The 13112-nt window shown below is 41.2% G+C and overlaps 1 long non-coding RNA gene across 1 annotated transcript; it reads left to right on the top strand.

The window, feature by feature from the left end:
- Positions 1-7385: 7385 nt before the first annotated feature.
- Positions 7386-12737, top strand: LOC148844171 (uncharacterized). The gene is made up of 4 exons (XR_016103841.1): positions 7386-7568; positions 7756-8011; positions 11582-11988; positions 12062-12737. It is a non-coding gene; the product is annotated as an uncharacterized LOC148844171 (long non-coding RNA).
- The last annotated feature ends 375 nt before the right edge of the window (positions 12738-13112 follow it).

Below are 13112 nucleotides of genomic sequence, written 5' to 3'. Positions count from 1 at the left end.
ATATTGTTGCCATTAATGTTGAAAGCATTTCCAGCAACAATTATGGAAAGCATATCATGGGTTCACTTTCTGATCACAGTAATTAAGGACGTTACTTGCTTAGCATGGATGTAATCTTATTAGTTTTTGGATCAGTAGATGGCACGATTCGATTTTAGGTCGCTAAGACCCATAACATTGTTTGAATTTTTAGACTTACCAAAGGTTATGTCAACAATGTTCTTGTTGTTAAATCTTAAATGACCCCTCTTTTATCAAATTTTTAGAGTTACCCATAGCTATCTGATCACAGTAAACATGATTCGTTGGTGATCACGCGGTCTCCTCTCCTGTTCAGACGATCCACCAGATGGCTACCCACAAAACCAGTTCCCCACCAATTACCCCAATTCTCAAGCCCTTTATTTTCAAGCTTGGTGGGATCTTCCCGAATGGATTTGTTGTCCTAGGGCTGTGGCTTGGGTGCTTGAGGGTAATGTGGTGAGCAGGAAATTGTTGGAGGGAGATTTAAATTTACAAAAATCTCTATCCTCCCTCTTTTAATTTTGTCATTTTCTCCCTTGAATGATTCATTGTCCCACATTGCTTGGGAAAGAAGTGAGAGTAGAGTATATTTGTAGTTTTGCTCATTCTATGGGTCCCTACCCATAGAAGGAGAGGACTATAGATATTCCATGCATGTGAGGGTGGGTTGGGAGTGCTTTTCACACACGTGCATCAAGTCAAGTTGGGGCGTGGGTGCATGTACATGTGATGGATTGAATAATTTGTTTTATCTGAATTACACATCTTCAATTTTAAAACGTGTCTCTTCAAATTCAATTTTAATTTTTAAATAATTTTCATTTTTTTTCCGACCTTTTCTTTGAGAAATCTGAGCATCAATTTTCAGTGGTTTGCGGAGGTCTGGTAAGCGAGTGCACGCCTACCAGTGGCATGTGGGTTGTTTTATCTTGGTGACCGGTTTGCAGTTACCCAGATGCACCGTAGGGGGCAAATACGATTTTAAGGAGAGTGACCAAGTGGCACGACTCAACCCTCCATCTTCCTACAATTTCCAGTTTCAAGTTCCTGCAACAACTTCAAATCACTACAACTTTAGCAAAGGAAAGCGATTTCCGATAAGTTCCATTTGCTCTCTTTACTATTTTCCAACATTCTTAAAACCGAATTTATGGAACCTATCTCTGCTAACTCCTTCATGAGGAACCGAATACTGTCAATGGTTCCTAATTTCTCTAAAATTGAACCCTTTAATGGAACCAACTACAAGCGTTGGAGATAACACCTGTTGTTTGCCTTAGAACAATTAGGGTAGCTTTCGCTTTGACTGAACCAAACCCATTAAACATGGAGGAACCAACCCGTTCTGTTGTTGCAGAACATTGGATTACAACCGACCACCTTTGCACCAATTATATCCTAAACTGCTTGTCCAATGAACTATACAATGTTTATTCTTCCTACAATTATGCCTATGAAATCTGGAATGCTTTGGACACTAAGTATGCTCTAGATAATGCTGGAAACAAGAAATATGTAATTGTCAACTTCCTGCACTTCACTGTGAAAGAAGACATTGATGTATCTGCTCAAATAGATGAGTTCTAGGTTCTTGTGGGGGACTAGCAAAAGAAAGCATGGTACTGCTAGATGAATTCATTGCAGGTTCTCTCATAGAGAAATTGCCACATACATGGGATGATTTCAATACCAGTATAAAATACAAGGACTCTGGGAAACCGAAAGTCAAATTGACTGAGGCTGTTATCGCAACAATGGTAGCTGAGGTAAACTTAGTTGATAAGCCGAAGGAGTGGGTACTGGACACTGGTGCTACCAAGTACATCTATGGAGACTGCAATTCCTTCTATGAGTATACAACTCTATTTGAAGGAGAGCAAGCCTTCATGGGAAACTCACAAACTTCGAAGGTCATCAGCAAAGGAAAAGTGCTCCTGAAATTGGCTTCAGGAAAAATCCTAATGCTGAATGATGTACTACATGTGCCAGAGATCCGATGGAACTTGGTATCGGGAGTACTCCTCAACAAAATAGGACTGAAACTCACATTTGAAACATACAAGTGGATTATTTGTACTGAACATCTCTGATATTATTACGAATAAAACTACTTCTTTTGCTTATATTGTTGAATCTTTTGATATTTGGCATGTTAGACTAGGATATCGTAGTGCTCCTTATTTAAAACGTTATGTAAATTAGGAGTTTTGAATGTTCATTTTAATTTTACAAATGAAAAATGCCAAGTATGTGTAGAAGCAAAATTTACTAAGAAACCTCATAAAAGTATACAAAGAGAAGCTGAATTGTTACAACTTATACATAGTGATCTAGGAGACCTTAAATGTCATGAAGCTAGAGGAGGAAAAATATACTATATAACATTTACAGATGACTTCTCTAGATATGTAAAAGTAGTTCTACTTAGATCAAAAGATGAGGCTAATCAAGCTTTTGTAAACTACAAAACTGAAGTAGAAAATCAATTAGGAAAAAAAAGAAAAAGACATAGAACAGATAGAGGAACTGATTATGATGGACAAACCATTAGAAAATTCTTTGAAAAAAATGGAATCATACATGAAATCACAGCTCCCTATCAACTTGAATCTAATGAAGTTGCAGAAAGACTTAATAAAATACTAAAAGAAATGATTATTGCAATGCTAATTAATTTAGGTGCACCTCTGGATTTGTGGGGGGAAGCAATCCTAACGGCTTGTCACTTAATAGAATACCATCTAAGAAGAAAGGACAAGTCCACTTTGAACTTTGGCATAATAGAAAACCTAGTTTGGACTATCTAAGGGTTTAGGACTACCTAGCAAAGGTTGGAATTCCTGAACCTAAAAGAAATAAATTATGACAAAAAACCTGTGATTGTGTGCTCATAGGTTATGCACAAAACAGTGCGGCTTATCAATTCCTTGTAATTAAAACAATTAAAAATGTTATCAAAAGTAATACAATAATAGAGTCTTGAGTAGAGTTCTTTGAGCATATCTTCCCTTAGAGGAAAGAAATATTAAATAGGGAACCTTCCCAAAACCAAGTTAGAAATCGATAACTAGTGAATGCTCAAGAAACTAGTACTTTACTTAGGCAAGACCCAAACTTAAGGAGAAGTAAACGATAAAGAAGTGAAACAAATTTGGGTGATGGAATGTTCACATTTCTAGTAGACAAGGGCCCAGTAACCTATCTAGAAGCTATAACTTCACCTGATGCAGTATTTTAGAAAGAAGCCATAAAAAGTGAAATAGACTCCTTAGCCACTAATCACACTTGAGAACATGTAGATCTCCCACCTGAAACGAAGGCACTAGTTTGTAAGTGGATTTTTAAGAAAAACTAAAACCAGATGGCACAATAGATAAATTCAAGGCCAAGTTAGTTGTTAAGGGGTTCAGACAAAAGAAAGGTATAGACTTCTTTGGCACCTATTCCCCGGTTGTAAGATTAACAACAATTAGGGTTTTGTTTGCTATAGCATCCATTTACAAACTGATAGTTCATCAAATGGATGTGAAAATCGCTTTCTTAAATGGGGAATTAGAGGAAGAAATTTACATTAGGCAACCTGAAGGCTTCACAATGCTAGGACAAGAAAATAAAATATAAATTTATTAAGTTTCTGTATGGCTTAAAATAAGCTCTCAAACAACGGCATGAAAAATTTGATAATGTGTTAGTAACTAATGGATATAACAGAAATGATTCTGATAGATGTGTCTATAACAAATTTGAAAATAATAAAAGAGTCATGATCTATCTATATGTTGATGATATGCTAATAATAGGAACTAGTCTAGAGGTAGTAAAAGAAACAAAACAATTTCTAATTTCCAAATTTGATACTAAGAACTTGGTGAGGTTGATGTAATCTTAGGGATTAAAATTCATAAAGAACAAGGAAACTTTATTCTCTCTCAATCACATTATGTAGAAAGTATTCTTAGGAAATTTAGACACTATGACTATAAACCGATTAAAACATCTTTTGACTATAGTATTCATTTAAAGAAACATGTAGGAGAACTTGTTTCACAAAAAAAGTATGCAAGTATAATTGGATCTGTATTCTACTTAATGAACTGTACAAGACCATACATAGTTATAGTTGTGGGAAAATTAAGTTAACATACTCATAATCTCGGAAATGAACATTGGGAAGCTTTAGTAAGATTATTAAAATATTTAAAAGGAACCATAAACTTTGGATTACATTACTTGGGTTTTCCTCTTGTTTTAGAAGGTTTTATTGATGCAAATTGGATTTTAGATTCAAAAGATAGTACTTTCACTAGTGAATATGTATTTACTCTAGGTGGAGAAGTAGTATCATGGAAATCGGTAAAGCATACGTGCAATACAAGTTCAACAATGGAGGCTGAGTTCATTGCACTAGAATTGGTAGGGTCTGAGGCAGAGTGATTAAGGAACTTGCTAGCAGACATACCACTTTGGCCGTGGCTGGTTCCATCCATATCTCTCCATTGTGATACTAAGCAGCAATAGCTAGGGCCAAGAACCAAATGTACAATGGTAAAGAAGGAACATCCACTTAAGACATAACCTGGTAAGACAATACCTTAGCGAAGGTACGATCGCTTTGGATTTTGTAAGGTCTGAAAAGAACCTCGCAAATTCGTTAACCAAACCACAAACTTCTAAGGTGGTTTATGAGACATTGGTAGGAACGGGCCTAAAGCCTGTTACGAAGTCATTAGTGATGGACACCCAACCTATGTGAAAAGAGATCCCTAGAATTAGGTTGATGGGTAAAAATGAGTCGCTAGATGACTTGGGAAAGCACTATCATTTGTGTCCCATTTCAGATGCTGAGGTAAGATAGTGCTCACTATAGATTGAGGAGGTTGAGCATGAGACACTTAATCAGTTAGGAATAGTGTGAGCAATGCACACTAATAACTGACCTAAGTGAGTGTGAAGTATAGCCGCTTCTAAGAGAGATCTAGGGCTGACTCTCGAAAACACTCATGATGGGGGTGCTTTTCACGCGCATGCGCCGAGCCGAGCCGAGCCGAGCTAGGTCGGGGCGTGGGTGTGGGCGTGGGTGCACGTGTATGTGTACGCGCGATGCACTGAATAATTTGTTTTATCCGAATTACACCTTTTTAATTTTAAAACGTGTTTCTTCAAATTCAAATTTAATTTTTAAATAAACTATTTTCTTTTTTTTTTCGTCTCTCTTCTTCCTCCTTGTGCCTCATCGAACATGTGCACTGTTCTCAAGAGGCTCCTGTCTGAAAGGACACATCTGTGTCCATTCGGGTCTAAGAAAAATCAATAAAATGAGTGCTGGCCGACCCAGTCTAGGAGACACAACATTTTTGACTTTCTTTTCTCTGAGAAATCTGAGCATCATTCTTTAGTGGTTCGCAAAGGTCTGGTAAGCGAGTGCACGCCTACTAGTGGCCTGTGGGTTGTTTTATCTTGGCGACTGGTTTGCAATCACCAGGCTACACCGTAGAGGGAAAATATGGTTTTAAGGAGAGTGACCAAGTGGTACGACTCAGCCCTCCATCTTCATGCAATTTCCAGTTTCGATTTCCTGCAACAATTTCAAATCACTGCAACTTTGGCAAAGGAAAGTGATTACCGATAAGTTCCATTTGCTCTCTTTACTATTTTCCAATAGAAATACATCTCAAGCATCGGGTAGTTGTCTATGAGAGGAAATGGGATGAACAAAAGGGTGGTGATGGCGATGCCCACAAGGACAGTGGAGATGTTTTCCCGGTTCACTTGCAGGTTTGGTCAATTGTGGAGGGGGGAGACAGAGAGAGATGATCTACGTAGCCACTGCTCTACTTCTTGTTCAAAAAAGGATGATGATGATGAATAGTACTAGGGTATTTTTCAGATAAAAGGTTATGAGATCATGCATTTCATTGTTCTCTTCCTCCCCTTGGCCGGTGGCTGCCGTTGCCTGTGATGGCTATGCTTGTGATGAGCCTTTCATTTTCTCTCCCTCTCGGCATAGTTGCACGGCAGCCATGGACGAAGGGCTCCCTCCCTTTCTTTCTCTCTTTGTTCCCCTGGGGGAGAGAGAGAGAACAAAAGGGAGGAAGAGAGAAAGAGAGGGAGGTACCCTTTGCCGGTAGTTGTCGCCCCTGTTTTATCATCACCCACGATCCGCTAAACCTGTGAGGTTGATCTTTAAAGTCCTTAGACTATCCGACATCTAGGGATTATACATTGCCACTCGATCCACAAGGATCACCATAATAATTTCAGAGGCAAAGGGGAGGTATGAGAATGGAGAAATAAGGAGAGAGAGACTAGAGGCAGAGGAGGAGATCTGAGAATGGAGAGAGAATAGAGGCGGACGGTGAAATGGGGGATGAAATTTGAAGAATAATGGAGAATAAATTCGACATTTCAGTTTCTTCCATTAGCACTTAACGGAAATGTCAATTATCAGAAAACTTAAGGGTACCACAAGACAATATCTAAATAGTAAAGATATAGTTTGTGAATTTCGTGAACAGTAGGGATAATTTAAGATATTTACCTAAGATTTTATTTTAATTGTTAGCATTTTTACAATCTCTGATGCCCTTGAAATCTCTGATGCCTTGAGCTTCACATTTGCACCACCGTCTTTTCTGATGTTTTTGATAAAACCTGTAAGGCTCAGTTTGGAAAGAGTACAAATACAAATATGTACAACATAAATACATACAAAATATAAGGTTTTGCACTCTACATATTTGCATTTGTACTCCCTCCAAACTCAACCTAAGGTGATAATAATTAAAAACAAAAAAAAAAAATTACTTACTAACAAAGGGCTCAAGACCCTTCCATTAACTTCACAAATTTTTAGGTTTCACATATACAAGATGCAACACTGTCATGCAACATTGCTAATCAGTACGTGTGAGCTCATTGTGTCTTATCTGGCCTATTTTCACCAAGTTAAATAAGCAGTCAATACAAAACAAATTAATCTGGAATTGCTTAAAGTTTCACTAAATAAATAATTTGTAGAGGAAAACGAACAAACGACAAAAACTAAATCAGAGTCGACCAAAAAGCTGGAGAAGAAAATTTGTTGAAGATCCAAGTACATGGGATCTTCTTTGCTGCCATTTACATCCCTCCAACGAAGGACATACGTCCTTAGGCTGCGTTTGGAAGCCGTTTAAATCTCGGTTTGTTGTTATTTTACACTCCGGTCTGGTTTTACAGTCGTTTGGATGGGGTGTAAAGTAACAACGGATATCAATGTAAATAACCTCTTCGACAGATTTTTACATCGAGAACCGATGTAAAAAATACATCTATAAATATTGACGTAAAAATCTCTTCGTCACTCCATCGGTGTAAAAGCATTCTCATTAACGTCTCTCTTCTCCATCTTGGAACTGCTCCCATGGCAGTAACTCTTCACCGTTGCCGTTACTTCTCTGTCTACGTCTCGCTTTCTATCTTTCTCTCTTTCTTGGCATCTCTCTTCTCCATCTTATCCGTTGTGCATCTGGTTCCATCATCTCCGTCGTGCATCTTATTGAGAGGTGATTATCAAGGGAAAGTAAGATCGAAAATCTTTGTTCTTGATTTTCAGGTCTGTGAGGGGTGCACGAAGCGTCTGTAATTTCTTTTGGGAAACCCACGATCCCACCCACAAAGAATATCTAGTAAAAGAACTATAGGGTTTCTTTTGTGATTTATTTTAATGATTTCTTTGTTCTTGATTTTCAGGTTTGTGGCTTTAATTTCTTTATGGAGGAGAACCAACATCAGATGTAGTATTGCAAAAGAACTATAGGCTTTGCGAGAGCTTAACGTTATGAAGATGTCTATTTCTGAGTTTTGTTTTTCCCAATAAACATCTGCAGAGAAACAAGACAAATATCAGAAGCCAATGAGTGTAGAGAAACGGGACCCAACAAATGTCAAGACAGTTTCTATAGATTTACTCATGGAAAGCATTTTCTGAAATTGTTGTGAAGCTCAGGTTTGTCATTTAAAGCTGCAAGATTTTAAGATCATTCAATTGATGAACTTGAAACAAATCAGATTCAGATATACTTACCTATTTGCATTACACTCTGAGATCGGTCATTATTGTTGAATGCCTGTGTTGTGCTTCCCTTTTTAGCTCTTTGAGTTCATTGGTCTCTAAATCTTGAGGCCAACAGTGATGGGTCCAAAACCACTATGTGGTTTTTATAACCTTCATCCAGAGGTGACTAGGACTCTAACAATTCTTATCACTAATTGAGATTAGTTCCCCATCAAACTAATCTCAATCCAGTCCTATCACACTTAGAATCTCACTCCAAATAGGAGTCTATCTCCAACTTACAAAACACTCTCCAAGTAAACAAGTTAGTTCTTGTTTAGGTCAAGGTGGACAAGCCCTGAGTTGAGGACACTTAGACGATGCCACAAGGAAATTGAAGTGTTCTCAAAGTTCTTGTGTCTTAGTTCTAGATTGCAGATATTTACCTTGAGGGGATTGCCTCCTATTTATACTTGAGTCCGCTTGGAGGTAGGTGAGATCAGACGGTTGGGATGTAGCCCGTACATGAGAGATGCGGTCATTGGGGCCGCCAAGTGTGCTTGCACTATTGGTTCCAGGTTCCTTGCTGAGCTCTACTTTGTGTGCACCCTGATTGGGTCCGCTCTGAATGCTATTGTCGCACACGCGCTATCGTCTCATTGGTCTGGGCCAGGTGTGCCTACATCATTTGCCCCCCACTCTTAAGGTTGTGGTGGAGATCTGAGTTGAGGACCTCGACTTCGTTCAAAAAGAGTGATTGCCTGTGTTGGGAGGCACCGTTGGGCCTATTTGATTAGGGCTTCGGCCTCGGCTCATTGGAGGTGATCTTGGCATTGTGTGCTATGGTGTCGACCTGATCTTCACTCCTTTCCTGGAGGGATGCCACATAGCTCCTATTGTCCGGAGGCCTAGACTCTGGCTTTGGTGTTCGTGACAGTCATGGGCGAAAGGAGTCCTTGCCCCCTGCCCTGCTTCCTACTAGTGCTGAGGATGCCTAGGGCATAACACTTGGGGGCAAGAGGTCATGCCATGGTCACATGCTGAATGAATCTTGTTGCTGGTGAACTGTAGCCTGTGAGGGGTACAGGTCCCGGTGATGATCGTGGACCATACGTTCCTCGGGTCGTCATAATAGCGAGTCAAAACCGTACCCGTGACAGGTTCACTGTTCTACAAGGTGTCTTTCCCTATTAGATGCACAATGCATAAATCTAATGAGTTATCAAAGACATATTTGTATAGCTACAAATTAACAATCCTTCGAGTTCTAAAAATCTAAAAAAAAAAGTATTAATTTGTACAATTTAGAAGTTAAAGGAGGATCAAGGGTTGCGATTAGCTGGATGAGAAGCAAATTAAAGGACACATGGCAACACTTATGCACTCTAAGATCCAAAGGGTTGGTCCAAGTTTGGGCAAGGTCGGGTTGGATATTTAGGCTTGGTTGTTTTAAAAAATTAAAATATAATTTAAAATTAAGCAACTAATTAATTAATTGATAACTGATTGTGTGGGATCTGGAAGCTCCTAGCTGGAAGATGACTTGGACTTTAGTCGCATAGCGAGCTGGACCTAGCTGCAAGATAGAGGACCAGAGAACCCGGGGTGGCTAATCTGGCGAGGTCACTTTGATGCTTAAGTTAGTACTGAGTTATGCGAGCTGGAAGTTTGTATGCCAATAGGCTAGTGAGCAAGTAATCGCGTGTAAATAAGTCTTGGGGATTGATGCCCTTATATAGTTGGGCTGCCGTGGGTCTCACAAAACGTTCCCAGGATCTTCGGCCTAAGCCATAGGGGTCTGTTTCACTCGGGAATGCGATAAACGTGCTAATTGATATGGATTACCGTTTCCCTATGATTCAGACGGGATGAAGTTAAACCTAACGTTCACGTGGCATAATCCCGAATGGTTTGGAGACAGTTGGCAAGCTCCTAGGGATCTGTTATGTGTCACTTGATTAGTCTTATCACTCGAGGTGCTTGGAGCTTGGTGTCATCCGAGGTGGCTGGGACTCCGAAGTAACTAAAGTTTCCAACGTGATCGTGGTGCTAAGTCAATGTCCTGCTGGTGGACTACATCCACGTGTTCTCTGTTGATTAGGTCGGACCAAATCACCCCTCATCAATTGCCCCCCGCTCCTCGCTCACGGGTCACGACCTGGTGCGAGCAGTTAACGTCGAGTTGAGGTGGATTTGGCTTCAGCCGGTTTGGCAGTTTGATCTTAGCAATCCCTTCGGTTCGACCAAGAAACCAGATCGCGTACTCGGAACATGCGGACGTCACGTAGATTATTAACCCAATGGACTTCAAAACATGCACTCAACTGATTTCGGCTTTGATAGGAGTTCAATCGGTTTTCACAGGGGCCGTTGTTTCACATCGATCTTGTCCATCCAAAACAGCCCACAATAGCTATAAATAGGGGCCATGGGGTCCCCATTTTCTTCATCATGAATTGTGCATCAGTGTTTTGAGCTCACATGCCTGCTTCTAGGTCGGTGTCACCTGCTCTTGTTCTTTGAAGTCATCTTCCTTTCTCTTCAGCCTAGGTAAGCCTTCTTCGTTTCTACTTGTTTCCTTTTGATTGCGATGTCGAGTGTTTTCTTTACTAGCTTGTTAGATGTTAGTGGTGAGCCAACTGGGGCCGAGGTGGACTCCTCGGGCCAGATGGTAGAGTCTGGTTCTGCCGAGGTGGGCACTTCGGCACATAGCGCTGAACTTAACCTGTCTAAAGAGGACTCCCCATCAAAAGACTGAGAAGTCTCTGAGAAGGAGGGGTCAACCTCCCATGGTTCTCAGAAGCCAGGACCGGATTGCTTCGGTCCTTTGGTGATGACTACTAAGAGGCTCCAAACCCTAGCTCGGCACTACAAATTTCTCGAGGACCACATCTGGATTATTTCGATGGAAAAATACCCTTGGGATCCTGAACCCAACGAGCTCATCGTATTCGAGGAGCAACTTACTACTAGATTGCGCTTCCCCCTTCACCCATTCATTGTAGAAATCCTCAAGTTCTTTAACATCACCATAGGTCAACTCCACCCAAACTCAGTTCGCTCCATAATAGGCACAATTTCCTTGTTTCATCACTTCGGTTGACCCTTGTCCATGGACACATTTAGCTCGATCTACTCTATTAAGAAAAATTCAGCTAGTCTTCCTTCTTCTGAGCCCCAAAGTTACTACCTAACTCCCCGCCCTAGATACAAAATCCTGCCTGGTTTTTCCAATAAGGTCCTGGCCTGGAAGAGGCATTATTTCATTATTACTATAGTTGGGGGATGGTTGTTTCCTACACTCTAGAGAACGGCCATTGGTGACCCCAGCATCAAGCTTGACAAAGACATGAAGAAGCAAATTCATGACTGGGAGAGGCTCAACTTTGAGCTGGAGACCCTCCTAACTAAGGAGAAATTAATTAGTGCGGGGCTGAGTTCGAGTAGGTCTTCACTTTGGTTCCAAAAACTTAGACATGTTTCTTTTTCATCGAATTTTTGCTAAGTCTGTGTCTATTGTAGGTATCTTGACAGGTATCCCTGTCTCCAAGCTTTTTACCAACATGAAGAGGAGGAAGAAGAGGAAGGTGTCGCGAATTGAACCCCAAGCCATCGAGCTCGTCACCAGTCACATCGCACTTGCAACCCTGAGTAGGAAAAAAGATGCGCCTATCATCGACCTAGTCGAGGATGACCAAGGAGCCACGTCGCCAGCTCGAGAGCCCGAGGTGGCCCAGGAGTTAATGCCCCAGCCTATTCAACCCGAGGCCGCCGTTTTTTATGCAACCCCTAAGGAGGGCCAAAGCATCTTTGATGCCAGGATTGCCATCAACAAGAGCAAGGAAGTCATCTTTCCTACTGAGGTGTCGAAGTATGAGGGGATGCCACGCTCCAAGCTCACTGCCATTGCATGGGGTCATCTAGCGGTGGTATTCTTCTAACTATACTTCTCTGTCTTTTATGCTTTTCATGCTTTTACTAATTGGTATGACTCCCTTGCAGACGAATTCGATGATTCACTCGCTAGTGGAGTAGTCTAACCGTCAGATGGAGCTATTGCAAGTTTCAGAGTCGAAGGCGAAGGTTTTAGAGGCCAAGGTGTTGGTTGCTAAGTCAAAAGCAGCGAAGTGCCAGTCCAAGGCATTAAAGGTGGTGGAGCAGGGGTCGAAGTGGGAGGCAAAAGTGAAGTGGAAGGAGGAGTGTAACCGTGAGATGAAAAAGGAAGTTGAGGAGATGAAGGCTCTCCTTTCTGAGTGTGAGGCTATCTTCTCTCAGGAGTTGAAGAAAGCTAGTGCTCACGTTGTTCAATTTACAAGGCCTCTCCGAAGTTCGATAACTTTGTGAGTGGGACAGCTACCTCGGCCTTCTACAAGGGTTTCAAGGTCTTCCATTGGCTAGCAAGGCGTGAATTTCCCCAGCTTGACCTTCCACCACTCACAACGATCGGGCTCACGACTGAGACTGTAATTTAGGCGGCAGGTGAGGACCCATACTCCAACGAGGTTGATGATGATGACGAAGTAGATCTGGAAGCTGAAGATAGGTCGGGGAACTCTGACGTAGTAGCCAATGAGGTTTTCATTGTGAACACATCCATGGAGGTTGACCTGACCAAGGAAGCCGAGCATACTGAAGGGGGGGGGGGGGACGAGGAGCCCCATCAAGACTAAATCGTGCCTCTTTTAGTGGACCTCTTGTATATATATGACGTCCCGAGCCTCTGAGCTTGGTTAAGTAGATGTAACCTTTTTTTTCTGCATGTACTTCGAACTCTTTTTCATTAATACAATGCAGTAGTTTTGAAAATCTTTGTTGTGCGAAAATTTTTCTAAGTATGGATTACTCCCGAAGTTCCGATTAGACGAGCTAGGTTTGAGTAGGAATAACCCAATCTTAATGTACGCCGAAGTGAACAGGCACTATAGGGACTAGGTCTTAGGTTGCTCATGCCGAAGTGACTAGGTCTTAGGTTTTCCATGCCGAAGAGGCGACTCGGTCTTACCACGCCTATGCTGAAGAGGCGACTAGAACTTATCTGCCCATAGCCCTTAGG

Source organism: Nelumbo lutea, chromosome 8, assembly GCF_056320005.1.
Source record: "Nelumbo lutea isolate HS-2025 chromosome 8, American lotus-T2T, whole genome shotgun sequence".
NCBI classification, from domain to species: domain Eukaryota; kingdom Viridiplantae; phylum Streptophyta; class Magnoliopsida; order Proteales; family Nelumbonaceae; genus Nelumbo; species Nelumbo lutea.
This window is presented reverse-complemented; position numbering and strand designations above follow the sequence as displayed.